At 37.6% G+C, this 26,500-nt stretch overlaps 1 long non-coding RNA gene across 1 annotated transcript; it reads left to right on the top strand.

Moving 5' to 3' along the window:
• Positions 1-26,073, top strand: LOC116595919. The gene is made up of 3 exons (XR_004287912.1): positions 1-172; positions 17,279-17,440; positions 26,046-26,073. It is a non-coding gene; the product is annotated as an uncharacterized LOC116595919 (long non-coding RNA).
• Positions 26,074-26,500: the final 427 nt, after the last annotated feature.

The following is a 26,500-nucleotide window of genomic DNA, read 5'->3' as shown; positions in this document are numbered from 1 at the left end:
GCAAAGAGCTGGAGGAAGAGCAGAGGGCACAAGGAATGCTGAAGACAGAAGGCAGAAACCGTGTGGGCATTATCAGAGAAACAGAAAGACAGCCAGATGGCCTGAAGCTACAGAGGGAGGTTGTGGCCAGATCAAAGAGGTTGGAATTTTAAGTGCAATTGAAAAATCACAGGTGGGCTTTGATCAGCAGTGACGTAATGTTTAAAAAATTATTCTGGGGTGCCTGGGTGGCTCAGTGGGTTAAGCCGCTGCCTTCAGCTCAGGTCATGATCTCAGGGTCCTGGGATCGAGTCCCACATCAGGCTCTCTGCTGAGCAGAGAGCCTGCTTCCCTCCCTCTCTCTCTCTCTCTCTCTGCCTGCCTCTCTGTTACTTGTGACCTCTCTCTCTCTCTCTCTCTCTGTCAAATAAATAAATAAATAAATAATCTTAAAAAAAATAAAAATAAAAAATTATTCTAGTGCTACATTGAAAATAGGTTAAAATTGAGTGAGAGAAGATGGAGAGAAATCAATGAGAATATTGCATTAGGAAGAGGGGCTAGTAGCTTGAATCCGGGCATGAGCCTGGGATTGGGCTGGAGTTCTTGGAACAAAACGCAACTCTACACATGAATATTGCAAATGAGTCAGAATTCTGACACATGAAGTTATTCTGTTGGGTAACTGCCATTCTCCACAGGCCATTTTATGAAATCATGTTATGGTTTTGGCTAGAGATTTTTAAGTTTGGAATGTATTTTCTAAATCCAAGTACTTACCGAACTGTATTTAGAAAACAGAATGGTTTTCTAGTTCTTATTTCACCCTATTATCCAAATAATTGTTCGAAGTACAAGTGGACAAGCCCATCTATTTTTCTCACATTAGAGCAGCTAATGCTTCAGTTTTCCAAGAATCACCTGTATAATATGGTTAGCCCGTTCATGCTAGGCTTTGCTTAGAGACGATTGTACTTTAATGGCCGAAGATACTAAGGTTGTTAATCACCAGAGTATAACACACCCATACTCTGTCAACATCTTCTTAAATTAGAATTTATGTAATAGACGAAATTTTACACTGCCATTATAGATGAGATAGAATTTATAAGACTATTAAAGAAAATCACAGGTTAACTTCGGTTATCGTAAATGATGTTTAAGGAACAGTAATTTCCAAATTATATTTCCCACTGAAGTGTAATTCTTCACGAAGTAACTATTTTCACAGGTAATGAGTTGCATCCATATTCAGATCCATAACCAGGCAGTTTCAAATGGTATGATCTATCCATTTTCAAAACGCCTATGTCAAAATTTCTCCTCTTTTTAAATGACAAGTTCTACATTCTTGAGAAGATACTCTGTTTATCTATTGTTATTTTGGATCTCTGAAATTGTAACACAAAGAAAACTGTAGCTCATAGACACAGAATGTTTTAATTAATAATATTGAACAAATAGTATTTCTGGTTTGCATTTTTCACATTTGAACCTGAATGAAAATGGAAGATAATATTTTACAGAATAAGCTATTTCTCCCAATTATTTTCTGAATTTTATTATGCATAAGAAAACAGAGTTTTCAAGGAAGGCTGGTCAGTGGGTGGAAAAATAAAGGCTGTTCTTTTTCTGTTGCTCTTATGACTAAAAATATGCTTACATGTGTATCTCCATCACCATTATTTTTTGGAGGAGTTACTGTCTTTTCTACATTAAAAGGCAACACATGCAATTATAATTTTAATTAAAAATAGTTAATAGTAGTATAAAAGAGTTCAAGAACAATAAGAGTTACCGTATTCATATGAATAAAGTAGGGTTAATTTACGTTGCCTGGTGTTTCAATATAAGAACAGAATTCAGGGCTTTAGAATATTACCCTAGTTTCCTCATCTTGAACATTCTCAATTAATTTTGTTTGAGATCTGTAGCAATTAGAAACCTAAAATCACAGATTTTGTAGCAATCATAGTATGAAATGAAAATTTTACTCTGGGAAAGAGCTCCCAAGTTTTTTAGAGAATTAAATGGTGAGATTTGTGCTGAATTAGGTATCTAAGCAACAGAACTATAGCCAAAATGCTTGGAGAAAAAAAAATTTCCATTTTCAAAGAACACTAACTACTAATATTATGAAAAACAAATTCTAAACCTTGGTTTTGGGGCAAACTGTATTTTGATATAATTTCAAACTTAGTGAGAAGTTGCAAGAATCATATGAATAATTCCTATATATTATTGACCCAGATCGATCAACTATTTATATTTTGTCCCATTTATTTTATCATTCTCTCTATCATTTAGCTAGCTAGCTGTGTAGTTATCATCAGTCAATTTTTCTGAACCATTTGAGTACAAGTTGCAGAAATCTTGCTCCTTGACTCCTAAATACCAGAGTGTATTTCCTAAGAAGAAACACATACAATTATTAAAATCGGAAAAATCAAGCCAGCTCCTGTGTTGCTTGGCATGTCTCCATCCTTCTCTGAGTGCCTCCATACTTTCTGTCCCATGATCTTCCATGTCCATCTCATACTTCCCCTGTACCAGCTGTGGATTCCATCATATCCCTATGGAATGTCATATTTTTTTACAACCAAGATTTTGGCTGTAGGTGGTCACTGTATATTTCAATGGTAGTTGACATGAGATGTCATGGGCAAATTAATCAATTAAATTAAGTCATCATGTATTGATTACCAACTATGTAGAAGAACCGTAGGATATTCAAGTAAGAAGAAAGTGAGAAATTCAACAGGGTTTATGCTCTATGGTTGAATTTAAAGTCAGTTGGAAACATTACCTGTTTTCATATTTGGAAGAGTTGTCTCCTTGTTGTTATTGTCTTCTCCAAATTTGACCTGTAAGTTAATCAAACATTATTAGAAAGCTAACAGGTGGCTTACAGATCCAAACGTTTTACAAACAGAACGATAGCAAGGAGAAGAAATATAAAACATGTTATTAATTAGTAAGGTGGAAGAAGAAGGTAGAATGTGTTCAAAAGATGGAAAATATCTGGGGAAAACCAGAATTCTAATACACGGTCGGACAGTATAAATGGTTATTGTGTTAAAGAGAAGTTGGGAAATCTATCAAGAAAAAATGCCCATGTCTTTTGCAAACAAGTCTAAAATAGGGATATATCAGTTCATGAGCACAAAGAGATAAGTACAAGTCTATTAATTAATTGCAACAGTGTTGGTCAGGGTGAAATACTAGAAACTCAAATGTGCATCATCAGCGGGTAGATTAAATATTGTTTTATGGTTCTGTTATAGATTACCATAGAAGGTAAGAGAGTAAGTTAGAAATCAATGCGCAGCTGTGGGAAGATGTTTAGGACAAGTTAAACTAAAAAAAAAAAAAAAAAAAGCATGTTGCAGAATGTTCTTTTTTATTTCTATGAAGTAAAACTCCATATGTGAAAATGTTAATGCCGAGAAAAAGTTCTGGAAAAATAACTTAATGATTAATTCAGAAGAAGGATGTGAATTTAGGGAAATTGGAGATTGAATTTGATTGTTTCTATCTCTTTAATATCCAAATTTTTTTTGACAAGAAAATATGATGTATTACTTAAACAAAATGTTCCTAAGTTATTGGACAAATTAACCTCTAAACCCATAATTTTAACACTAAATTACATCAGAATCTTAGGCCTTTCCCCTTTTAGTTATCGATGGTTGCATAACGAATTCCTCCACAACTAAGTGGCTTAAAGGCCTGAATCAAACATTTCTTGTCTCACAGTTTCTGTGGATCAGAATGTTGGGCATAGCTCAACAGGGTACCTTAGGATCAAGGCTTCTCACAAAGCTGTAGGCAAACTGTTGACTGGGCTTGCAGTCTCCTGGGAAGTTTCAACTAGGGGGAAATCTTCTAAGCCCCCTCTTGACATGACTCTTTCCCAGGGCTATCCTGAGAGCAAGTGATCCAAGAGATAGTATGTTAGAACAAACAGAATGGGAGCCACTGTCGTTTTTTTTTTTAATTTCTTTTCAGTGTTCTAGAATTCAGTGTTTACGCACCACACCCAATGCTCCAAGTAATACGTGCGGTCCATAATACCCACCACCAGGCTCACCCAACCTCCCAGGCCCCTTTGCTCCAAAACCCTCAGTTTATTTCTCAGAGTCCACAGTCTCTCATGGTTCGTCTCCCCCTCCAATTTCCCCCAACTCCCTTCTCCTCTCCATCTCCCCATGTCCTCCGTGTTAGAAGCCACTGTCTTAAAACGTAGCTCTCTTTGGAATTCTCTTTGTTTAAATCATTGTCCCACCTGACATTAGTTGGGGCATCTGAGGATGGGTGTTTTCAGTAATAAGAGGACTGAACAGAATTCAGCATGGGGTGCTAGATTGCAAGTTAGGGCATCTTAATATAGAGGCTTTGTTTTTCTGAACGTAAATCTATTTTTCACTGTTGTTTCTGAAAATGGATATTGTAAAAATGTTGACTCTGGATAGAACTATGGGCATTTTGTAGGTTTTTATTTTGAGGTGAGTTTTGTTACAGTTTATCAAAGATATTTTCTTGAAGTCTACATAGACTTCAGGGCTACTTTGGGACCTGTAAACACATGGGACGCCCAACAGCTTCAAATTCTTGCTATCCAAAGGTTAATAAGAGTTTTTAAGTTAAATATGATACCTGATTCAGCAGAAAGAATGTGTCTGTCCCTTGTAAACTCTGATAAATTCTGTATCTCGTATTTAAAAAGTAGAGAAAAAATAATGTAAAACTATAGGGGGATTGTGGCTACACGGTTAAAAATCACCTTGAAATAAACATTCTCATGGTACAATGATGTGGTATTGGAATAAACCAAAATGTGTATAAATTAGGAAAAAAGAAACCCTTAATTTTAGGAGTGATACCCATCAGATTGACTACATGCTAGTCATTAGAAGCAAGTCATTAAGTCCAGCCTTTAATCCAGGGGAGAGGATTACACACAGGTGAGTAAAGCGCAGGAAGCAGGGTTCACATGTGGTCATCTTACAGGCTTCCTACTGCATCCACCCCTTAGTAGAAATTTCCCTACTCAGAAACAAAAGCCTTCTAAAAGTTTGTAAAATTTTTGGAGTTTTGGGGAGAAAAGCCACCTTCTTTTTATTTTTAACACTTCTAACGTATTAAAAATAAAGGTATCTAAAAAACAGTTAATAAAATTGTAATTTACCTTTCTTGTTCACACTATACAATCTGACCCATTCAGGATGCAAGTATATATTTTTTTCTATTTAACAAGCTAATTTCAGAATTTACAAGAAACTATTAGTAGGCTAGTATACATGGTACGGTCTAGCAATAGGATACAAACTGAAAGTTATGAGATGCACATTTTCTTTGAATCCTGTAAGATTTTTTGTTCCTCGAATGGGAAAATACATAAAAGTCAATGCTTGAGGCGTTTAATGGATGTGCAGTTTCAGCCAAATGATCCTCCTGGTAAACTTTCTTGTGACAAGCTCAGTGTTATTCAATATAGAATGGGTTAAGTGATGTGGAATTCTGAACCTTTTTCTATTTTACAAAACACTTTAGACAGCCTTATTTTAAACTTAGGCTAAAATTCTGCAAAACAGCACATAAAATTCTGCAGAACAGATAGAACAGAATATATATATATATTTATAATACAAATATTTTTTAAAAATCTTTAAAATCAAGCCCCAGGAAAAATGCCCTGAGCCTTACTGATGGCTATTCACAACAATGAAGCTGTCTTAATATGCATATGTATTTACTATCATAAGGAAGCTTATTCCGTATTCCTGATGTTTCTTTTCTGTGGAGGGAGCAATATCAATGTGATGCTTGAGTTTTTTCTTTTCTCTTTCTCTCGCTTTAATCTTAGTTGTGTTCTGGAATCACCAGTCTGAGCTGTAGGAAGGACATATTTGCTCCGTTCCTCCATGCTATTCGTTCTAGGGGCAAGCCAACACCCGAAGAGATTCGGGACAGTCCTGTGTTATCCGCTACTGGATAGGTTAAGTAAATGTGAGGTCAGTGTGATGTCAGCGTTTCAGGTGACCAAGCTCATCTGCCTTCAAATAAATCAGAGGCTCCAAAATAAGCTTTAACGTCAATAAAAGTAATATTTTGCTTACCATTTATCATCTCTTTAGTTTTCTTCTTCCATTGGTACAGAACTCATGTGGAAAACAAATGCATTATGTTGCTAGCTCCCTGTTATGGGTTGAATTGTGTCCCCCGAAAAGACATGTTGAAGTCCTAACTCCCAATCCCTCAGAATGTGACCATATTCAGCTGGTGAGTCATTGCAGATTTACTTAGGTTTAAGTTAAAATGAAATCATACCTTAATCCAATGTAAGATGAAGAGAAGAGCTACTCAGGGAAGATGGCCGTGGGAAAATGGAGGTAGATTCAGGTGTGCTGCCACACACCAAAGAATATCCAGGGCTACCAGATTCTGGAAAAGGCTAAGAAGAATCTTCCTTTAGAGGCTTCAGAGGGAGCAAGGTTCTGCAAACACCTTGATTTAGAGCCTCAAGGCTGTGAGAGAACAAATTTCTATTATTTTAAAGTACCCAATCTGTTGTACTTTGCTATGGCAGCCTTAGGAAACTAAGACACCCTCCTTAAAATAGTTACAAACACAAAACCAGAATGAATAATCTTGAATTTTACTTTCTCTTCCTCATATAAATGTGGAAAAAAAATCATTGAAAGTTTTCATTCCCGGGGTGTCTACATGGCTTAGGTCATGATCATGGGGTTCCTTGGATCGAGCCCCATGTCGGGATCTCTGCTGAATGGCAAGTCTGCTTCTCCCTCTCCCTGTGACCCTCCCTACCACTTGTGCTCTCTTGCTCTTCTCTTTCACAAATAAATAAATAAAAATCTTTTAAAAAAGGAAAGTTTTCAATTCACTATTGGTGTTGATGAAACCAGTTTAACCTTAAATTAACTTTTTGTTCTAATATAGACACAGCCCAAAAGAGATCCATGAAGACCTCATTTAATTCATTAATGACAAACATTAACTGTAATTAACTCTAAAGAAAAGATTTGAGCTCAGTAGTGAATATTTTCATGATCAAATGCTTTTTCCTTTGTGCGAATGTGCATTGTACATCATGTATTATGGATCTCTGCACGTAAGTCGCATTTCTCAGAAAGTTTTCTTTTCATTACAATGTGCTATTTCTGCACATTAAGATTCTCAATCCGTAGTTTGTATCTTAATGCGCAACTTGGCGTTGTTAAATGCATCTTGGTGAAAATTTTTCTCTTTTCTATGTTTTTTTCTAATTTTTTAAAAAATATTTTTAAGATTTTATTTATTTATTTATTTGATAGAGATCACAGGTAGGCAGAGAGGCAGGCAGAGAGAGAGGAAGGGAAGCAGGCTCCCTGCTGAGCAGAGAGCCTGATGCCTGGTTGGATCCCAGGACCCTGGGATCATGACCTGAGCCGAGCTGAAGGCAGAGGCTTGAAACCACTGAGCCACCCAGGTGCCCCATCTCTCTTCTTATTAGAGTGAAAAACAAATAAGCCCTAAAGGACTTGGTTTTTGAAAGGACTCCATTCAATATATTCAAGACAGCCTCCTATCGGTAGCTAAATCTAATAGAGATGTAAAAGGAAGAAAAAATGCTTCCCATAGAAGATAAAGCATATCCATGTGTGTATTAAATGGAAGAACCTCCAGTTGACTGGGTTATCATTTTGGAACAGAGAACCAAAAGGATCACGAGGGAAACATGACTCAGTTTAATTTACTAAAAACAGACGTGGACTCAGTTTTTACTTCCTTGTGCGGGTACGTCCAGGGGGATCTGTAACATGGTTGATACAGAATCTGTCCTCTGTGAATGTGTCAACGCTTTTGAGATAAGGGAACAAGCTAGATGACAGGGGAAGGCATCAGTGGATATTCCAAAGGGGAAAGATATCTTTTTCTTCAGAAACAAATAAAACACATTATATTTGCCAAAATATTTTGTCATGCCTTTGATTTAATTTAATCTGGAAGAAACAAAGTAGTACTAGTGGGAGAGAGTTCAGCAGCTAAAAATATCTGTAATGAGGAAACAAGGCCTGACTTTAATTTGATTTAGAGTGCTCAGTGTTGCTAAGCACTATAATACAGTAATAAACATAGCCCTTTTACAACTGTGTGTTGATATAGGTGGGTTAGCATATCAATTAGCTATGTTTTAAAAGTAAACTTTTAAGTTGATTATTTGGAACAAAGGACCTGTTACTTTACTATAAACATATTAGTAGGATATGCTACAGAGCCTATTTAATACATGGCATAGTCAGGATATTATATTTGTAATAGAAATGTAAATTTAAAAAAGCATAACTGCTCTATGACTATTATGATAAAGCAAGAATGGCTACATCATAGTCAACTCCAATCATGACAGCGAGCATTGAGATCCATATTTTTTCTTTTCTTTTAAGATTTTCTCTTTCTTTCTTTCTTCCTTTCTCTTTATGTCTGTCTTTTGAGAGTTTAAGCAGGGGAGGAGCAAAAGGAGAAGGAGAGAATCTTAAGCAGACTCTATGTTGAGCCCCAGGATCCATAATTTAACTTGAGGATGTCATGATCCCAGGGTCTCGGAATCGAGTCCCGCATCAGGCTTTCCCTGCTCAGTGGAGAATCTGCTTCTCCCTCTGCCTCTGCCTGCCACTTCCCCTGCTTATGTGTTCTCTCTGTCAAATAAATATATAAAATCTTTTTTAAAAAGATTAAAAAGTCTATTCAGCACTCCTCACTGCTTGCACAAGTAGACAGACATACAAATCAACCTTCTGTAAATTTCCTCATGAGGTAGGTCATGCAGTTTCAGAGATGTGGAAAGTTAGATATAGCTACTAGCTACGCTAAGTAAAAGTTTTCCATGGTTCTCTTATAAAGGCCTCAGTTTGTATCTCCTCATCTGGTGGCAAGCTGGAAATGGTGCTGGGTGAGGGTGAGGAGGCAAGATAGAAAATCTGGCAGACATAACTGCGGCTGTCCTTACTTCCACCTCCCTACCCCTCCCTCACTACCACCGATAGAAAGGGAAGGATTGAAAGATCCAGTGCTCATTGCAATGGAGTGTTGGGTTCAGGGTAATGAGTTCTCCCAAGGATTTGGGCAGAGATGGGGGGAGGTGGCCATTGCTAAGTTAAGTTTGAACTGCACAAGACCTCATAAGCACTTATGAAGGACACTTGCTTCTCAGCGCATACACTTTGGTACTATTTGAATTTTTATTTTTATTTTATTTATTTTTTAAAATTTTTAAAAAAGATTTCATTTATTTGACAGACAGAGATGCAAGCAGAGAGAGAGAGAGGGGTAAGCAGGCTCCCAGCTGAGCAGAGAGCCCGATGAGGGGCTCAATCCCAAGACTCTGGGATCATGTCCTGAGCTGAAGGCAGAGGCTTTAACCCGCTGAACCACCCAGGTACCCCCTATTTGAATTTTTAAAAATGAACATGTATTATTTACTTATTTTTATTTTTAAAAGATTAATTTATTTATTTTAGGGAGAGAGAGAGAGAGAGAGAGAGCATGAGCTGGGGGCAGAAGGAGAGGGAGAGAGAATCTCAAGGACGCTCTGAGCTGAGTTTGAAAGCCAACTCTGGGCCCGATTTTGCCACCCTGAGATCATGATCTGAGTCAAAACCAAGAGTCAGAGGCTTAACAGACTGTGCCACCCAGGTGCCCTGAACATGTATTATTTAAAAGCCATTTAATACTATATATATTTCAATGATCTTTTAAACATCTTTCTAATCATGATTATTAAAGCTCAATGATAAAAAAAGATGATATATTTTCAATGACAGAAGTGCCTATAGTTTTTAAAATAATTTTATTTTATTGGGGCGCCTGGGTGGCTCAGTTGGTTGAACGACTGCCTTCGGCTCAGGTCATGATCCCAGACTTCCAGGATCGAGTCCTGCATCGGATTCCCAGCTCTTTGGGGAGTCTGCTTCTCCCTCTGACCTTCTCCTCTCTCATGCTCTCTCTCACTCATTCTCTCATGAATAAATAAATAAAAGCTTTTTAAAAAATTTTATTTTATTTGTTTTTTCATCATGATAAGTATACTCTTTAAGTCTCGTCTCCCCACCAACCTCCCCTCTGGTAACCATCAGTTTGTTCTCTATAGTTAAGAGTCTATTTCTTGGATTCTCTCTCTTCCTTTTTTTTCCCTTTTGCTCGTTGGGGTTTGGGGTTGGTTTGTTTTTTTCCTAGCACCTTCGGGTGGAGGTGAGGTTGTTCACTTGAGATTCTTCTCACTTCTTGGGGTACGTCTGTACTGCAATAAACTTCCCTGTTAGAACCACTTTGGCTGAATCCCAGAGATTTTTGGACTGTCAGATTTTCATTTTTATTTCTTTGTTGACACATTCATTGTTGAATAGCATCTTATTTAGCCAGAAGGGTCTGTAGTTTTAAACTTAATTTCACTTAAAAATGTTTCAGAAAATTATTGGTCTTTATGCAAATGCTTGTATATAACCCAATAAAGAACTGATATCATTGAAACATTTAGTAGTTTTTACTCACGAGCCATCATTACTGCTGAATCTCAAAGCTATTATATGTTTCTATGGAACATTGGTGTATTCCTCAAATGTAGTGGCAAACTTCCCATTTTCCATTACGGTTAAATGGCCCATTATAAACAAGGTCATGATTTAAATTTGCTGCAGGTAAGTTTACTATTAATCTCATAAAATTTGGTCTCAGTCATTTTGTTGACATAGCTAAAACCCAAGAGACTTCCAATTCTTTTTTTTTTTTTTTTAAAGATTTTATTTGTTTATTTGACAGACAGCGAGAGAGGGAAAACACATGCAGGGGGAGTGGGAGAGGGAGAAGCAGGCTTCCCACTGAGCAGGGAGCCCAATGCAGGGCTTGATCCCAGATCCCTGGGATCATGATTCCAGCTGAAGGCAAATGCTTAATGACAGCCATACAGGTGCCCCAAGACTTTCTTCATTGAAGATATTTTTGAGGTTTTCTACTTAAAGTTTACCTAATTCACAGCTATTCTTTTGTCTTGTAAGTTGTTTACTTACCTGTTAAATAAACTGAGGGTGGGATACCTGGGTGGCTCTGTTGGTTGCTTTTGGCTCAGGTCATGACCTCAGGGTCTTGGGATCAAGCCCTACATAGGGGGTCCACGCTCAGTGGGGAGTCGGCTTGAGGATTCGCTCTCTCTCTCCCTCTCCATCTACCCCTTCCCCTGCTCGTGCTCTTCACTCTTTAAAATAAATAAATCTTTGACAAAAGATTAAAAAGATTAAAAAAAAAAAAACCCTGAGAGGATATGGTTCTGATTTGCCAGGTTGGTTTTCATTGTTCCTATTATATGAAAGAAGGTGAAAATATTTTGTCCTCATCTTTTACTCTAAATTCTAACGGTAAACATTTCGTTTTTGTCCTCAGCTTAATCTCCTCAACTCTCCTTTCAAGGAAGAATTATTTTCTGCCAACTGTCATTTTTACATATAGATTTCAGATGTACTCTGTGTTCTTCAATCTGTTTAAAACATCCTAACAATTTTTTATTGATAGTTTTACCACAAATTCGTATTTCTTCCAAAATTCTAATTTCAAATGTATCCCACTTAGAAGCCTTTAGGGTTTCCTAGAACTTCTATCCAAATAGAAATCCTTAACTGCCATTTTTCCTCATAATTGAATTTTTGTTGGCAGAACACTGAGTCCAGGGAAGTGCTACTTATTTATATCAGTAGCTATAACTGGTGAAAAACAAGCTGTTCTGGCAGAGTATTTATTAATTAAATATTATTTTGCTTTTTCTATCAATGTCATATTTCAATATAGGCATAATTAACATCCTCCTCATATTCAGATTTAATATTTAATATCCAATGATCAAAATCTTGTAACATGGCTATGACTGGCAAACATTTTACATGACACCAATTATTGTGTTTATTTAATGTGATTATTTTGGCGGGCATTTATAGGATGCCTTCCCAGCACCCATTCCCCATGGTCTCTGGGTTTTTTGTTTTTATTTTGTGTTTTTTTGCTTGTTTTGTTTTTGGTGGAATTGAAGGGTGGAGAGGTGGATCCATGTGGTTCCATCACGGTATTATAAGAAGAGTCATATTTAGAATGAAACCAGCTTGGCAGAGGCAGGCTGGTAGGACAAAGACATTGGATCCTTAGTGAAGTGCTTGCACCTGTATCTCAAGTCTGTCCTGAACAGGCCTATCCTTGGGTTTAGGGTTTCACGAGCCAACATGTCCTCTTCAATCGTTAAGTCATGTTATGTTGGTTTTCTATTATTTACAAGCAGGGTGTTTTAACTGATAGGAGCATCCATGGTAGGGACACCCTATGTTATATTCTTTCATATCAGCTTGTCCTGTGGCCTCTGGGGCTTTCATTCCAGTTGGTTCTCTGCTTCCTTATTTTTTTTTTTTTAAGATTTTATTTATTTATTTGACAGAGAGAGACATCACAAGTAGGCAGAGAGAAGGCAGGCAGAGAGAGAGAGAGAGGGGGAAGCAGGCTCCCTGCTAAGAAGAAAGCCTGATGTGGGGCTTGATCCCAGGACCCTGAGACCATGGCCAGAGCCGAAGGTAGAGGCTTAACTCACTGAGCCACCCAGGCGTCCCCTTCACTTCCTTTAGAGTACTATTTCATCTTATAAGGGAAAGAATTTTTCCCTGAAGTTTAGTCTATTTGATTTCTCTTTGACTATTTCACATATATTTCTTCTTAAAGTTCTCAAAAAGGATTTGGCGTTATTTATACATTGACTTTTTAAAATCTTAAATCATGTAAAAATGCTCTGGAAGACAGAAAACTCTGGTGAACAATTTTTATGTACTTTCTTAAATATAAAATAGTTGGATGTGTTTAATACAGCAATGTGTGAAATTCTGAACTTAATTTCAAAAAAATGCAGTGTCAAAAAAATACACATAATTCTTATAGTTACCTACTTGTTACTTGACACTCTTAATTTGATAAGTTAGTAGGTATATCTATCACAAACACTATGTTTCACAGTAAGCTGGGTGAAAACACGAAAATCACACCTAACTGAACTTGAGCAAGCATCTCTAAACATGTCTGTAGAATATGATAATAAAAAGCAATCTAAGAAATGGAAGTTTTCAAGAAATAATAAGTGTTGGCAAGGATGTGGGAAAAAGGAACACTTGTGCACTGTTGTTGGGAATGTAAACTGGTACAGTCACTATGGAAACAGTATAAAGTTTCCTCAAAAAACTAAAAATAGAATAGAACTACCATATGATCCACCAATCCTACCAAAGAAAACAAAAACACTATCTTGAAAAGATATATGCACCCCATGTTCATTGCAGCATTATTAATAATAGCCAAGATGTGGAAACAACACCTGTCCACTAATAGATGATTGGATAATAAAAATGTTCATATATGTATATATATCTCACAGAGGAATATTATTCAGCCATAGAAATAAAAATGAAGGAAATCTTGCCATTTGCAACAGCATGGATGCACCTTGAAGGCATTATGCAAAGTTTAAAAAGTCAGAGAAAAACAGACACCATATGATCTCATGTATATTTAAATTTTTTTAAAAAAGGTAACCCCCCTCAAAACAACCCAACAACAACAACAAAAAAACCCAAGTTCATAGATATAGGTGATTGGTGGTTGCCCAGAGGCTGTGGTTGAGAGGCAGACAAAATGGGTGAGGGGAGTCCAAGGGTACAAAAATCTTCAGTTATAGAATAAACATTTCATAGGATGTAATATATATCATGGTGACTATAGTTAACAAAACTGTATCGCATATTTGAAAGTTGCTGAGAGAGTAGATCTTAAACTCCTCATCACAAGAAAAAACTTTTGTAACGATCTATGGTGATGTTAACTAGACTTACTGAGCTGATCATTTTGCAATAGAAACAAGGATCAAATAAATCATTATATTGTCTACCTGAAACTTATGTCATATTGTATGTCAATTATAACTCAATAAAAAAATTGAAGTTTTAATACAAATATTCTTTAAAAGTTCAAGCTTATTTTGATCTTTTGTCTTTCCTGGTAAATTTTGATGCAGACTCCTGATTGGAAATCTTATTTAGATTGGTATTAGTTGTACACTGACTGACAAAACATTTGATGAAATATTCCATTATTTCACACATTAGTACCCTTGATTAAGATGGTAGCCAAACTCTTAGAATGTCTGTGAAAAACAACAGAATTTATTTTGACATTATTTTCATATGAATCAAAGTATCTGGTAAAGAAACCATAACTAGCCATTGTGAAAATGCGGAATGACTGAAGTACCGTAAAAGAGGCGTATTGTAAATTGTGCAAAGTTATGTGCCCTATGAATAAGCAAGTTCCTACTGGTTGTTAGGCAGAACATCAGGCTGCTAGAGACCATGAACAGTGTGCCATCAACACTTGAATTACATCAGGGCGATATCAGGGCAGAGCTGAAAGTTTAGGGTAATACATTGTTTTGTCTGTACAGATCATTATAGTAATAAAATACATATTAATGCCTGGGTCACCCCAGTCCTTCCACTAGACCCCTGGGCCCTCTAGGGCCCTTTTCCAACACACCACCTTGTATCTATTTGTCCTGGTCATTGCCCATTTGTATCAATTGTTCAATATTTTTATAACCTGGATCAAAAGTGCTAACAGCATTTTTAGGTTAATATCCTACTGATTTTTTCAGTGACATGTTCACATTTCACTTAGCTGATTTTTCTTGCACTTTTGGCAGTTCCTCCACATTACTGATATAAAAATTGTTTTGTCCCTCTCTGAAAAGGTGCAGGGAGGTATGTGCCAAGCCCTTCTCCCCAAACACTCCCCCAACAATGCTAACCTGTTTCCGGTCACTGGGAATAGTGAGAGGTGTCCCAAAACATTCTGACACTCATCACACAAACAGGTAGTGTCACAGGCTTGGGATGGCAGTTGAGCAATTCTGCCCTTTTTATAAACAGTTACTGATTCCTTCTTTGGAATGAGCTCTGTTCCAGCTGCCTCGGGGATGAAATCACCAGCTACGAAGCTCACAGTGGGAGCTCCTGCTGTTCTTGCATCTGAATTTCCAGTGACAGTAGAGGTTTCCGTTCTTTATTACTCCTCAAACTTCCCCAAATTCTGTCCCATTCCACTCTCTTCTCCCTTATCTGCCCCCCCCACCTCCCCATTCTCTTCCCAGACCCTCCTAGGCACTAACGGCTTCTATGGTTAAATGAATGGGGAGAAAAATGGGAAAAGTAAGGAAGAGGAGCCCAGTGAGATCTATAAAGTGTACTCCTCAGGCTTCACATTTTACCGAACTTGAATTCTTCAGGGTCCATCTGCCAGCTCTCCTCATCTGATTCAGATGCAGGGTCTTACCGGTGGAGATCTCCTATTTACCGCATAAAGGAGCCACATTTCCCCTATTTGAAAATGTCATGATTCTGAGCATACCTACCTTTTCCTAAAAAAATAATGAATAAACGAATCTTATGGGTACTCTCTGGGCGGGTCATGGCATGAATTTATAGATTATGTCGCAATTTTCTGCTTGGGCAAATATTCAAATTTTGTTTGCATTCGTCAAATACACAAGGACGACTAAAAAAATACAGGCAGTTCGTAACCTGAGTGTGGGGGGGGTGGTCAGCAAGAAGTGAGGTCTGAGAGTTAAGCAAGGCGAATGAGCGGCGATAGTGAGGCCGTGTCATCAACAGTGTGATCCCCCGTAGGAGAGCCTTCCGCGCCCATCTAGGTTTTCAGCGCTGTCAGTAATAGCAATAGTGGAGACGATAAATCATCCACCAAGAATGTCTTGGCTAACGTCCATTTCTGAACAGAAAAGTCAGAGAGGAGACTGCCGAGCTTGGGAGAACACCAGAGTTATTCCTGAAAGGGATCACAATGTATTTTGGGGAGAGAAAGTGAGCAATTAGGGAACAGACGTGGAGATGCTCTGGAGACGACCGGCGCTACTGGGGGGAGGGGAACCTATAACGATGAAATCTGTTGAGCTAGAATTTTGAGCGGAGCCATCTAGCATTCCATAGTCCTGAGATTCCAAAACAGTAGCAGCTAATCCCTACTGGATCCCCTTGAAATTTCATCTCGGCTTAATCTGCACTCCATTCTCAACTGCTTTCCATCAGCGTTTGACGTAGGAAGCTATAAATTACCCATGGATATTAGGTCTGTACTTATGATGCACAGTATTTACTTATTTCTTCAACATGCTTTACCTCCTTAAACTGGAGTTCAATTGAGTACCAAGTATTATTACCTGATGCAGAGTGCAGGGTATAATGGTCTGGAGGTGAGATCTGAAAAGTAATAATAATATTTAGTAGTAATAATAGCATTATTAGCTTTCAGTATATCCATGGAGGAAATAAATGATGGGCTGATTATATCTTTTTTAAAAAGTATTTTGTTTATTTATTTATTTGTCAGAGAGAGAAAGAGTGAGAGTGAGCACAAGCAGGCAGAGTGGCAGGCAGAGGCAGAGAGAGAAGCAGACTCCCTGCCGAGCAAGAAGCCCCATGCGGGACTTGATCCCACCACTCTGGGGTCTTGATCCGAGCCTAAGGCAGCAGCTTAAGCGAGTGAGACACTCAGGTGGCCCTGGCTAATTATATCTGATTGGGATAATAATTCACAACCAAGTATTTAAACATCACATGCTTTTAAACATGCTTTTAAACATCACATATCTGTACTAGAGCTGTTTATTTGAGTGAGTGGGTGTGTATGAGTGTGAGTGTGTGTGGTTTTTTTAAGGTGGTTTTTTTAAGGTCTCAGTAAGAAAAATGTATTATCCTAGCTCCAGTTTATTGGCACAAAAAATAAAGTTATCCATGTTTAAGTTTATAAGATAAATTTCAGAGTTTCAAATACATAGAATTTTGCTTTCATTTCATAATGAAAAGGAAGAAGAATCTCAAAGAAATAAAGACACTCAAATTACCATTATCTGGAAATAGCCATTTAATTTTGATATAGTCTTCATATACTTTGCTTTTCTAAATATTTTACAGTGTTTTGTAACCACATCTGCCATTTAAAACTACTATAAAGTGACTATTTCCCTTATATCAGGACCTATACAACCACTTTTTTGGGCAATTTGGGGCAATCCATTTCTTTGATTCAATAAAGGTAATCTCTTATTCAATTTCAGAATGTTATTTCTTCATATTTATTATAGAGGTGTATATTCTTTTTCACCTGATGGCCTTTCTCCTTTAAATTTTAACCAAATACATCTTTATTTTTGTAGATGTTTGATAATCAAGATACAGATACTGGCTTTACTCAGCAAAGCCCAGTAGAGGCAGTGTAGCATCAATGTGGAGGAGCTCAAAAGCAAATCTGGGGTGCAGAGTTACTTCTCCCGGCACCTTATTCCACCTGTAATCTAGACATGGAACAATTGCACATGGTACATTTTCTCCTCTGTTAAATGTTAGAGCACTTTCTTTTTTTTTAAAAGGTTTTATTTACTTATTTGACACAGAGAGAGAGAGAGCACAGGCAGGCAGAGAGGCAGGCAGAGGGGGAGGGAGAAGCAGGCTCCCCACTGAGCAGAGAGCCCCATGCGGGGCTCGATCCCAGGACCCTGGGATCATGACCTGAGCCGAAGGCAGAGGCTTTAACTCACTGAGCCACCCAGGTGCCCCAGCACTTTCTATCTTGATGGGTTTTTATGAGGAGTGCATGTCATTCGGACAACACTTTGAAAATATATTGAAAACATTTTGTAAATATATTGAATATGGCTAATTGGTATAGAATTGATATACATTCTCACTTTTTTCTAATGGGTCTTTCTGCATTGCAGAGACTGGAAGACCACCCAGGCTCTCTGGTATCTACAGTTCCACGTTTAAAATAAGCTTCCCCAACATAGTTGCCAGACCCCAGGAAGATGGAAGTGAGTTGGAGACATCTCCTTGCTTGATTTATACCATGTTCTGCTAAAAGTTACACTTGAGAAGCAGAATTAATTGTGTCAGGAAGAAATTGCCCTGAAGGAGACAGTTGGTCCCCAAGGGCCAATGTTCCAGCAGCAGTTTTGAGGGAACTGTGGGCATGCTCCAGCAATGACATTTTTGTCCTTGGAATATAGTAGTGGTACACTTTTTTTTTTTCTTTTTTAATTCAGTAGTTTCATCAGTGATTCCTAATTCCCTGACTTTCTGATTCTGACAGAGGTCAGATCTAGAGGCCTGGATCAATCCACATGCCCAGTTCTCCAAAAGATTTTATAGAATTCTTTGATTTAATTCTGTTCTGCTTAGTACTTAAAGTGATTCTAGTTCTTGAATGGAATCCTGTCTCATACCTTCACTTATGAAACAATACCAAAATGCTGGGCATCCAATGATTGACTGAATGTTTCTATATTCCTTTGAGGCTTTCAGCCTATGTATCCATAAATTAAGTTGTATAATTGAGATTCTGACATACTCCATGATTTTTCCTATGATTCTGTATTCCATAATTGATGCCATGATTCATAAAAACCTCCTTGCTCAATTTTTAAAATTATTTATTAATTATATCAGCAACCTCTCTCTCCTCGTTAACCATATTTAGACTCCCAACTTTTTCTGCTTAAGAAGCTGTATTGATCCAGGGCGCCTGGGTGGCTCAGTGGGTTAGGGCCTCTGCTTTCAGCTCAGGTCATGATCCCAGGGTTCTGGGATCAAGCCCCGTGTTGGGCTCTGCTCAGTAGGGAGCCTGCTTCCCTTCCTCTCTCTGCCTGCCTCTCTGCCTACTTATGATCTCTCTCTCTCTGTGTCAAATAAATAAATGAAATCTTAAAAAAAAAAAAAAGGAAGTTGTATTGATCCACAATAGCCAAACTATTGTGGAAAGAGCCTTGATGTCCATTGACGATGAATGGATAAAGATGTGGTATATATACATAATCGAATACTATGCGGCCATCAAAAAACCCTGAAATCTTGCCATTTGTAACAGCATGGATAGAACTAGAGGGTATTATGCTAAGCATAATAAGTGAACCAGAGAAAGACAATTATCATATGATCTCACTGATATGAGAAATTTGAGAAACAAGACAGAGAATCATAGGGGAAGAGAGGAAAAAATGAAACAAGACAAAACCAGAGATGGGAACAAACCATAAGAGACTCTTAATCTCAGGAAACAAACTGAGGGTTACTGGAGTAGAAGAGGGTGGGAGGGATAGGGAGGGAGGGTGATGGACATTGGGGAGGGTATGTGCTATTATGAGTGCTGCAAATTGTGTAAGATAGATGAATCACAGACCTGTACCCCTGAGACAAATAATACATTATATGTTAATTAAAAAAAAAAAAAGGGAGGAAGCAAGATGGTGGAGGAATAGGAGATTGAAATATCATTAGGTTCCAGGAGGTCAGCTAGGTAGTTATCAAACCATTCCAAACACCCACAAACTCAACAGGAGATAGAAGAGAAGAAGAGCAGCATTCTAGAAACAGAAAGTTGACCACTTTCTGGGAGGTAGGACCTGCAGAGAAGAGAATCCGAAGCAACAGGAAGATAGACAGCAGGGGGAGGGGCTGGCCCCAGGGAAGCGGTGAAGTAGCAGAGCACAAAAACAGAACATTTAAAAGCCTGACCACTGAAAGGCTTTGCTCTAGAGGCTAAGCCAGGGTGGAGCCCTCATGGGGACAGTGTGGTCTCAGGTCCTTGGGATCGCAGAAAGGCCGGGGGTGTCTGAGTGTGGCAGAGCTCCTAGGTATCAGAGAGGGGAAGCTGGCTGCAGAGATGGGCTTACCTTAAACTGTGACCCAAGACACAGCTGGACCACTGCTCTTCCAGCAGGGACCCCACAAGTGGCAGATCCAGAGAGACCCCCTCCTTCCTACTCTGGGAGGAATGGTGTGGGAGCACATGGCAGGAATCTGCTGGGTTTGGAGACTCCAAATGGGGCTGTGTGTCAGAGATAGAAATGCCCTGTCACAGCCTGGTTGAGCACAGAGTGTGGCTGGAGACCAGGGAGACAGGAGGGACTGACTGCTTTTCTCTGAGGGTACACTGAGAAGTGGAGCCCTGAGCTCTAGGTTCCTATGGCACTGGAGATTGGGAGGCCACCATTTTCACTCCCATCCTGCAGAGCTCTATGGAAAATGTTCAGAGAAAAAAAGCTCCTGAGAGTGAACCCAAGCAGATTACTTAGCCGAGCTCCTGGCAAGGATGGTCCAGCCAAGACCAAGTTCACTGATCAAGGAGAACTCTAGAACTCCAGAGCTTGGGGAAAGCAACACATAGAATTCATGGCTTTCCACCCCCATGATCCTTTAGTCTTGCAAAGTTAATTTTTTTAATATAATTTTTTATCCTATTTTTTTTAACTTTTGCTCTTTACTCTTGTAACGTTTTTGAACTATTTTATCTTAGCAATAACTTAAAAAAATCTTTTAAAATTTTCATTGTTATAGTCCTATTTTATCTCTTCATTGTATTTAACCTTATTTTTTGTATACATATAATTTTTTTTCCTTTAAAATTTTGAGATACAATTTCTTCTAACAGATCAATGTATTCCCTAAATCTAGCACATGGCTTTGTTCTAGTCTCCAGCCTTATCACATTCTCTCCTCTTTTTTTTTTCTTTTTCTAACCAACTTATCTTATCAATTCCTTTTTTTAAGAATCTTTTTAAATTTTCATCTTTACAGTCATATGCCATCCCTTCATCATGTTTACCCTTATTGTTGTATATAAAAAAGTTTTTCTTTCTTTAACATTTTGGGAGGTAATTTCTTCTAAGAGACCAGAATACACTCAAGTGGGAGGCTCTGTTCTATTTAGCAATATATATATATATATATATATATATCCCCCCCTGTCATCTAATAGTAAAACTTATAAGTTTTAATGACAAAGAGTAAATCCTGAAAGCAGCTCGGGACAAGAAGTCTGTAACATACAATGGAAGAAATATTAGGTTGGCAGCAGAGTTATCCACAGAGACCTTGCAGGCCAAAAAGGACTGGCATGATATATTCAGAGCAAAAATATGCAGCTAAGAATACTATATCCAGCTAGGCTTTCATTGAAAATAGAAGGAAAGATAAAAAGCTTCTAGGACAAACAAAAATTTTAAAAATTTGCTAACATATTTCCTACAGGAAATATTTAAAGGGGTCCTCTAAGCAAAGAGAGAGACTAAGAGTAACAGACCAGAAAGAAACAGAGACTTATAATAAGCAGTAACAGTCACCTTACAGGCAATACAATGGCACTAAATTCATATTTTTCAATAGTTACCATGAATGTAAATGGGCTAAATGCCCCAATCAAAAGACACAGGGTATCAGAATGGATTAAGAAACAAAACCCATCAATATGCTGTCTACAAGAAACTCATTTTAGACCCAAAGACACTTCCAGATTTAAAGTGAGAGGGTGGAAAGCAATTTACCATGCTAGTGGACATCAGAAGAAAGCTGGGGTGAAAATCTTATATCAGATCAATTAAATTTTAAGCCAAAGACGGTAATAAGAGATGAGGAAGGACACTATATCATACTTAAAGCGTCTTTCCAACAAGAAGATCTAATAATTCCAAATATTTATGCCCCTAAAATGGGAGCAGTCAATCATATAAACCAATTAATAACAAAATCAAAGAAACACATTGAAAATAATAAAATAATAGTAGGATACTTTAACATCTCCCTCACTGAAATGGATAGATCATCTAAGCAAAAGATCAACAAGGAAATAAAGGCCTTAAATGACACACTGGACCAGATGGACATCACAGATATATTCAGAACATTTCATCCCAAGGCAAGAGAATACACATTCTTCTCTAATGCACATGGAACATTCTCCAGAATAGATCACATCCTGGGTCCTAAATCAGGTCTCAACTAGTACCAAAGGATTGAGACCATTCCCTGCATATTTTCAGACCATAATGCTCTGAAGCTAGAACTCAATCACAAGAGGAAAGTTGGAAAGCACTCAAATACATGGAGGCTAAAGAGCATCCTACTAAAGAATGAATGGGTCAACCGGGAAATTAAAGAAGAATTGAAAAAACTCATGGAAACAAATGAAAATGAAAACACAACTGTTCAAAATCTTTGGGACACAGCAAAAGCGGTCCTGAGAGGAAAGTATACAGTGATACAAGCCTTTCTCAAGAAACAAGAAAGGTCTCAAGTACACAACCTAACCCTACACCTAAAGGAGCTGGAGAAAGAACAGCAAAGAAAGCCTAAACCCAGCAAGAGAAGAGAAATAATAATGCAAATCAAAATCACAATGAGATACCACTTCACACCAATCAGAATGGCTAATAAAATTAATAAGTCTGGAAATGATAGATGTTGGCAAAGATGTGGAAAAAGGGGCACCCTCCTACACTGCTGGTGGGAATGCAAGCTGGTGCAGCCACTCTGGAAAACAGCATGGAGGTTCTTCAAAAAGTTGAAAATAGAGCTACCCTATGACCCAGCAATTGAACTACTGGGTATTTACCCTAAGGATACAAATGTAGTGACCCAAAGGGGCAAATGTTTATAGCAGCAATGTCCACAAGAGCCAAAATATGGAAGGAAACTAGATGTCCATCAACGGATGAATGGGTAAAGAAGATGTGGTATATATATATATATATATATATATATATATATATGCAATGAAATACTATGCAACCATCAAAAGAAATGAAATCTTGCCATTTGCAATGATGTGGATGGAACTGGAGGGTATTATGCTGAACGAAATAAGTCAATCAGAGAAAGATAATTATCATATGATCTCTCTGATATGAGGAATTTGAGAGGCAGGGCAGGGGTTTGTGGGGGCTGGGGAAGAATAAAATGAAATAAAATGGGAACGGGAGGGAGACAAACCACAAAGGACTCTTAATCTCACAAAACAAACTGGGGGCTCCTGGGGTGTGAAGGGGTAGGGAGAGGGTGGTTGGGTTATGGGCACCAGGGAGGTTATGTGCTATGGTGAGTGCTGTGAAATGTGCAAGGCTGATGATTCACAGACCTGTACTGCTGGGACAAATAATACATTATATATTAATAACAATAATTTTTTTAAAAGTTGAATTGAATTTCCTCCTGGTTTGGGAGTCAAGACTTCACTCTTAATGATGTATAGAATAATTCTCATTTCTAAGCTATCATTGTAATTTCCTTCCTACACCCATGTTAGTAAATCCAAGGAATAAAATAGAGAGAACAGTTTCTAAATTATTTTTGACATTCAACGAGACTGACTTTTTCAGCCTGTACCTCCTTAACAGGGTAAGAATTCTCAGATGACAACCCACAAGGACAAGGAAGACAGGGAAGCATTTCATTTCTGAACTGGTTTGAAAGACACATTTACCAGCATGGATAAATGAAGCACAGCACTAACCAAAATAGATTATTTAGAACATTAGTCACTTCACAAATACAAAAGACCTATGGATAATTTAAGCTGGATGTATTTCAAAGCACCTTGGCATGCTGCTGGTCATTAGGCTATGCCTGGTGGTTATGTCAATATGTATCATTTCCTAAGGAAGAATTCATCAACATTGCCATTCTGTATGCTCAATAAACCAGCAGATGGTGTATGAAAATTTCTTCAAGGTGACATAGAAAACATCCCATGGAATCCCTCCTTGTTTCTTTCAACACTAATATATTAGAACAAGGTTTCATTTACAAATTTAAAGGAAAACCAGGTATTTAATCAGCTTTCATGTGCAGACACAAGTGAATGTTCAGGACGCATCTAAATTTGCCTGTATGATTTTGTGTGAAATGTACTGAAAAATCATAGACCAGATTTCTCAAGCCGGAAAAAAAAATTAATGTAGAAGAAAAAATTGCTGAGTGTCATGGCCACCTGGCATATTTCTGGCATGTTCTTTAACCCAGAAATCATAAAGATCAGCTGAGTTGAAGATCAGCTGAAGAAAGATTGTGAGTACTATCTCTTCACTAGAGCAAGCTAGCACAGCAGAATGACTACAGCACTTGTATTCTGAGGTTGAATTTGAGAAATGCTGAAATACTGGTATTCCTACTAGTTTCTAATTCTGAACTGTGATGTTATGGTATTAAATTAATAAAATAAAATTACCATACTACAACTGTAATACATTTTATGTACAAGCTTATAAGGTCTTTGAAGGGAGGTATTTGCTTTTGATAAAACATTTTTAGAGGTACTATGTAACGTAGGTTAAATTGAAGAGCAAACAATCAAAAGAAGCTTATAATTCTAATATAAATTATTAGCGGGTAGAATTAATAAATCTTAATTTAATTTAAAATAAAGTCAGCACCACATAAAATGAGGAAAATCATATATTAAAAATGGAATGTCATTGACTTTTCAAATCAACATGAATCAATTGGGCCATAGTCAAATAATAAGTGTGTTTTTGTGAAAAAATTCCAGGTGCTAATAAAAAACTTTTTCTGATTTTAACTAGTTGGGAGTGGGGTGGTAGATTGAGTTTGCTTTTAGCTAATCAAAATGTTTTCTTCCGTTACCATTTTCAACAATTCCAGTATTTCGTTTGGTAACTTTATGAATTGCTTTTTGAATGAATTTTTGTTTTTGAAAACGGTGTAACATTCTATTAGTGTCAAACTGAGCTGTTTTATTTTTTTTTGTTTCTCCAGCAAAGCATTTGGTCTTGTTATTTCCTTTAGTTTCATTATTCATTGATGGATTTATTTATTTATTTGCACATATATTCCACTTGTCCTAAAAGTCTTGGCCTAGGAAAGGATTTTTGTTGTACCTGACTCTGGATAACACCAGGATATTTTTGCTAATTGAGATTTACTCTGGTATTGATCTGCCCAGGTATGCAGCTTACACCCTCCTCCCCCTCCTCCTCCCCGACTTCTCCCTCTCCCCGACCCCTTCTTCTTCTCCTTCTTCCCCTTTTACTCGTCCTCCTCCTCCTTCTTCTTCCCTTTCCCCCTCTTCCACCTCCTCCTCCCTCTTCTTCTTAATAAATGAAGTCCTTGACCTAAAATGATTCTCCAAAATATAAATTTTTAAAATCTAGAAGTGACAATATTCCACTGACAAAATGGTGGGTGTTTTAATATTTAAAGTAGTGCTATCTCTCAAAGAACTACAATCCAGAATTGCAAACACTGTGTACAAGCAGCACCAGTGATAAATAATTGTCAGAGAGCTTAAATTAAAAGGATTTTAAAAACTAGAGAGAGCAAAGAAGAAGAAGAAGAAGAAATAAACAATGATAAACCTTGATGACCCTCTTTTTGGTGGCAGCAGTATAGAATTTAGAGAGACACAGAAGGAGGAGGGGGAGAAACAAGGGACTCTTTTGGTTTGATTTATCTAATTATTATGATATTAATAGGAGTAGCTAATAATTTTGAATGCTTTGTCACTTGCTATTCCAGAGATGGTACAACATACTCTATGCAGATTAATTAATTTAATCCTTAAGACAATCTCATGAAAGCAAGTACTATTGCTAGTAACCATTATATGGAGGCTTTAAGATGTTAAGAAATTTGCCCAAGGTCACACTGCTCAAAACTCATGAAATTGGGGAAAAGAAACAACAGCTTTGATTGAGGAGCTCAGTTATAAACCTATTCGGGAACCACACTGCTATTTCATTGTATTGATATCGTACGTGAAAAGTGAGAAGGGAGGTCTCATTTTTTTAAATTTTTTAACTTTTTTATTAACATATAATGTATTATTAGCCCCAGGGGTACAGGTCTGTGAATCACCAGGTTTATACACTTCACAGCACTCACCATAGCACATACCCTCCCCAATGTCCATAACCCAACCACCCTCTTCCTAGCCCCTCCCCACTGCCACCCTCAGTTTGTTTTGTGACATTAAAAGTCTCTTATGGTGTCTTATGGTGTCTCCCTCCTGATCCCATTTTGTTTCATTTATTCTTTTCCTACTCCCCAAACTCCCCATGTTGCATCTCCACTTCCTGATATCAGGGAGATCATATGATAGTTGTCTTTCTCTGATTGACTTATTTTGCTCCACAATAGGCAAACTATGGAAAGAACCTAGATGTCCATCAACAGATGAATGGATAAAGAAGATGTGGTATATATACACAATGGAATACTATGCAGCCATCAAAAGAAATGAAATCTTGCCATTTGCGATGACAGGGATGGAACTAGAGGATATTATGCTTATTTTTTAAATGTAATTAATTTTAAGAGCTAAAAACTTTTATGCATGTGATCTTAAAAGAAAAAAATCTACAGTAACATTGGGAGAATGGTCAAGATTTAAAGTCTTATTCTGACATGCTAAACTTGAATGTGGATTAAAAAGAAGCTTCTACATATTTTGCAAAGGTTGGAGTCCGCCATTGACAAACACTCCCTCCAGCAATCACCTCCCCATCAACTAACCTGTGGGGACCGGGTGCTGGGTATTTTCACATTCATTATCCCAGTTAAGGAAAGCAGCTTTCAGGCAGTGGAATCACAAG

The sequence above is a fragment of the Mustela erminea genome, chromosome 1, assembly GCF_009829155.1.
Source record: "Mustela erminea isolate mMusErm1 chromosome 1, mMusErm1.Pri, whole genome shotgun sequence".
NCBI classification, from domain to species: Eukaryota; Metazoa; Chordata; class Mammalia; order Carnivora; family Mustelidae; genus Mustela; species Mustela erminea.
The sequence above is the reverse complement of the archived record's forward strand: the minus strand, read 5'-3'. Positions and strand labels throughout refer to the sequence as shown.